Source organism: Sarcophilus harrisii, chromosome 1 (genome assembly GCF_902635505.1).
Source record: "Sarcophilus harrisii chromosome 1, mSarHar1.11, whole genome shotgun sequence".
NCBI lineage: Eukaryota > Metazoa > Chordata > Mammalia > Dasyuromorphia > Dasyuridae > Sarcophilus > Sarcophilus harrisii.
This window is the reverse complement of record NC_045426.1, coordinates 666,914,088-666,918,741: the sequence shown is the minus strand read 5'-3', so window position 1 is coordinate 666,918,741 and position 4,654 is coordinate 666,914,088.

Genomic DNA, 4,654 nt, shown 5'->3' with positions numbered 1-4,654 from the left:
CGCCGCCGCTACTGCCGCTGCCGCCGCCGCCGGCTCCCCTCGACCCCGACCCGCCGCTCCGAGCTGAGCTCCCGCCGCCCAAGGAGCCCACCGCGGAAGGAGAGGAGCAGCAGCCCGAGCCGCCGCCGCCACCCCGGCCGGCCGCGGGAGCCTCCTCCTCGGTCGCCGCCGCCGCCGCCGCTGAATCTACTTTCCCCGGCTGTTCCGCCCTCCCGGCCTCCGCCCTCCGCCCCCATCCCGGTGAGCGAGCGAGGAGGCAGCGAGCACGCGCGCTGGGCTCTCCGGGGCTGCGCTGGCTCGTCCCTCCTCCCCGCGCCCGCGTCCTCGCGCCGCCACCGCCGCCACCGCCGCCTCCTCCTCAGGTCCCCAGACACCCCCTCCTTCCAGCTCTCCCCTCCCCTCCCAGCCTCGTCGGCTTTGCACGCCGCGGGTCTCTTAACCCCGCCCCCGCGGCCAGAAGGGGCGTGGCCTCCGGGCTCCATTGGGGAGCCGTGGGGGGCGGGGCTAACCAAGCGCCCGCGAGGAAAGAAGGCAAAGAGCAGAGAGGCCGGAGCCGAGGGGACGCGCTTCCCAGCTTCCCGGCTCCCCAGACCACCGTCCCTCCCAAAGCCATCTGGGGGCTGCGCGCGACGCCCAAAGAGCCCCTCCCTTCCCCTTCCCCCAGCAGCGCGCAGGCTGCTGGGGAGGGGGACCTGGGAGGGGGAGGAGCCGTGGGGAAGGGGCTGCCCGCGGGGTCTCGCTCGGATCCCTCCGCCGCCCAAAGCAGACGGGCCGCAGCACGGCGCAGGGACAACGCTGCCGCCGCCGCCGCCGCCATCAAGTTCCCACCCCTCAGGCAGTCGAGGAGCCCCCAGTCCCACCATCTCCTCCAACCTCCATTAGCGCCCCAAGCCCGGCCTCCAGGCACGCGCTCGTACCCCCCAGTCCCGGCCGAGAGCAGGCCCCGCGGAGCCGCCCGAGAGGAAGGGGTTTGACCGCGCCAGGCTGGGCCGGGGTCCCAGGCGCCCCTCCTCGGGGGCTGCGTCGCGCTGCGCCCCGCTCCATTGCCTGCGCTCTCTCCCTCCTCCGCTCCTGCTCCTCCTCCTCCCCCCGTTCACTCCGCCCGTTCGGGAGAAACTTTCCCGCCTCCGCGCCGGCTCGGCCCCCGGCCCGCCGCGGGGCCGCCCCTCACCTCGGCAGGACACCGCCCTCCCGCCCGGGCCAACGGGCGCCCCGCGTGCCCCCGCTCACCTCGGCGCCGCCACCACGCGCTGCTTCCTGCCCGATAGGAGCCCCCGGGGCCCCCACGCCTTGGACATGGCCCCGCCGCCGCCGCCGCCGCCGGCTCCCACCTGGCGCTCCCGGGCGAGCGCGCGCGCGTGCGAGCCGGAGAAAGCGGGCCCCGCCACCGCTGCCGCTGCTGCCGCCACCGCCACCGCCACGAGGCGCCTGGGGCAACAGCCCGGCTGGCTTCTCGGCCCGCCCCCGGCCCCCGGGGACGCCCCCTGCCGGCCCGGGGGTCCTACCCTAAGCTCCGCCCCTCCCGGCGACCAGCCCACTGGCTCCCTCCGGAGGTCCACCCCGCCTTCCCTCTCTCGGGACCAGCCCCGCACTTAAGCAGTGACTCACAGTGCCCCCTAGGTGGAGACCGTCCACTCCCTCTAGTGAGCATCCCTCCCCCACTTAGGAACCAGCCCGCCGACTCTTTGTGACATCCTCATCTGTACCAAGAGGGGGAGGGAACGCTAAATAACCTCTGAAGCCTCTTCTAGTTCCCAATCCGTAACGCTTAGACCCACAATCCCTCTTCCCCTTCCCTGGAGACCAGCCTGTCCACTCCCCCTGGTGGTTTGCAGTGTCCCCATCCTTTAGTCTATTTATTCCCGCTAGTGATCACCACACAAACATTACCCCGTGGCAGGAGTTGGTGGGACATAATGAGAGAAAAGCTAGGCTGAGGGTTACTGCGGGAGCATCCCTCGTTTGGGGCCGCCTAAGGAAGTTGTTGTGGTCACCTTGGGGAGAATTCTGCCTACTGTCCAAGAGCCTTCCCCCAAATACCTAGACCCGCTGGGCGACCAAATCCCCTGCTAGGACAGTAAGAGACAGGCTTTAAGCAACAAAGATGGAACGACAGATGACAAAGTTCAGAAGCAATTTACAATTAAGTCCACAGGATAACCTGTGAGTGTCTCTCGGAGAAATGACCCCCAACCCCACAATCTTGACTAACGGAGAACCTTTCTAGATGGATTCTTTTAAGTTTTCTGAGAACGGCACGGCTTCTCTACCTCCAATAGTTCTCTTACTTCTCTCATCCATGCCCCTTTCATATGCAGTTCTATCCCACAGATTTTGGATTCTGCAGATGAACACATCTCTTTATGGAAAGGTGGGAGCAAAGAACAGCTCTTACAGAATAACAGTCCATTCCTAAGATACTGGCATTCCTATAACATTCATGGCTCTTTAATTTGGTGCCCCTCCAAGATACTCAGATACTTATTAGCTTGTGAACTTGGGTAAGTCACTTAAACTGCTGTTTCCCATCTGTAGAAATGGCCATCAGAATAGCACCTACTTTCCAAGCTTCTTGTGAGGATCAGATGAGATATTTGTGAAGGGTTTAGCCCACAGCACTTAATAAATGCCTTTCTTTCCCTCCTTCCTTCCTTTTCTGTGCACCTTCATCCAGCCAAAGGGGACTCTGTTTTTTGGAATCTGCACTTCACCTTCTGTTTCTGCCTTGAGCCTGAAATGTCCTTTCCCCCCTCTTCTTTACCTTCTGAATCCCTGCCCATCCTTTAAAGCCCATTTCAGACGCCATCTCTGTGGAATCCTAATTTCCTAGAATTGGTAATAATCTTACTCTTCAGATCTCAGTTAATCTTATGATTTTTGACTTTATCCCTTTAGTAGATTAAGCAGGCTGAAGGAGACTCAATTGCAACTTTGTATCACCTCTAGTGTATGGATAGGGCTATGCATAAAGTGGTTTTAACATAGAGCAGTCCCCGCCTTTTCTTAAAGTAAATTTTCTTTCAATGAACAGTTTTCCTTTCTCCCAATTCCCATTGGGGGAACAACCCCTACAAGAACCATATAACAAATACGCATAGTTAAGCAAGACAATTTTCACATTTAGCCATGTCCAAGAAATACACATCTTAATTGACACCCACATATTTAATTGACGTCACATATTTGTCCAGAGATGGGTAGCATGGTTTATCATTGGTTCTCCAGACTCCTATCCAACCCATTCATTTTAACCCCTACTAACCCCTTTGAACTTCAGTCAAGTCTCTCCTCTCATCTCTCCCCAGGAAGCTGCCAAATTGATATTCCTGACACAAGATAGGTGCTTAATGCTTACTGACTATTGATTCCCACCCAAGAAACTATAGGGGCTCCAGACAGCCTCCACATTTGGCATTTAAAGCTTTTTACAATCTGAATCTAGCAGATCTTTCCATATTGATTACTCATTGCCCCTGCTCAGATCCTCTACTTTTGAGCCATACAAGGTTCCTTTCTTCAGTCCTCTTCAAAACCTCCCCTCAAGAGGCATCTTCTATAAGAGACCTTTATGGATTTCTCAGTTTCTGGTCCACTTCTCTCAATTACTTGATAATATTTACAAATACTTCTCTGTGTGCAAATGCATGTGTTATATAGGTATGTGTGTATAAGTATATGTAGACACAAACACATGTGTATGGATATATACATATGTATGCATAAATATATGTGCACACACATATGTAATATGTCCCAAAAGCCTTCCTGCAGTTTTGTGCTTTAAACTGAGCTCACATTCTGATGAGGAAGAGTGGGACAACATGCACACAAATAAGTAAAAGAAGCTATATACAAGTTTGTCCTAAAAGTCTAATATTTGAATCTAAGCTCACAAAGCTAATGCAGTAACTTGTTTTGCTTAGCTATATATGTTGTGACCAGATTTTATTGGAATTTGTTTGTTTGTTTTTGGCTTTCTCCTTGGGTGGCAAATGGGAGGGAAATTTTCAGAATTAAAAATAAAATTAAATTTTAAAATACATATAAGCTGCTAGAAGGGAGGGATTGTTTTGCTTTTGTCCTTGTATCCCCAGCACCTAGCACAGTGTTTGCCACAGATTAGTGTCTGAATTAATGTTTGTTGAATGGTTGAGAGTGCATTCAATTCAGAAACTAGGTGTAAAGCGCATTTTTTCTCAATAGCACTTTATTTTTCCAAATACAAGTAAAGATAGTTTTTGATATTCATTTTTGTAAAACTTTGTGTTCCGAATTTTTCTCCCCCAAAACAGCAATTTGATATAGGTCAAATATATGCTATCCTTTAAAACATTTCTATATTTGTCATTTTGTACAAGAAACATCAGACCAAAAGGGGAAAAAAATTCATGAGAAACAAAAGGTGAGAACACTATGGTTTGATCCATAGTCTTCATAGTTCTGTCTCTGGATGCAGATGACATTTTCCATCCCTAGTCCATTGGAATTGTCTCAAATCACCAAACTGCTGAGAAGAGCCAAGTTTATCACAATTGATCATCATATAATCTTGTTACTTTGTACAATGTTCTGTTGATTCTGCTCATTTCACTAATTAATTCATGTAGTTCATTCCAGGCTTTTCTGAAATTAGCCTACTCGTTGTTTCTTTTAT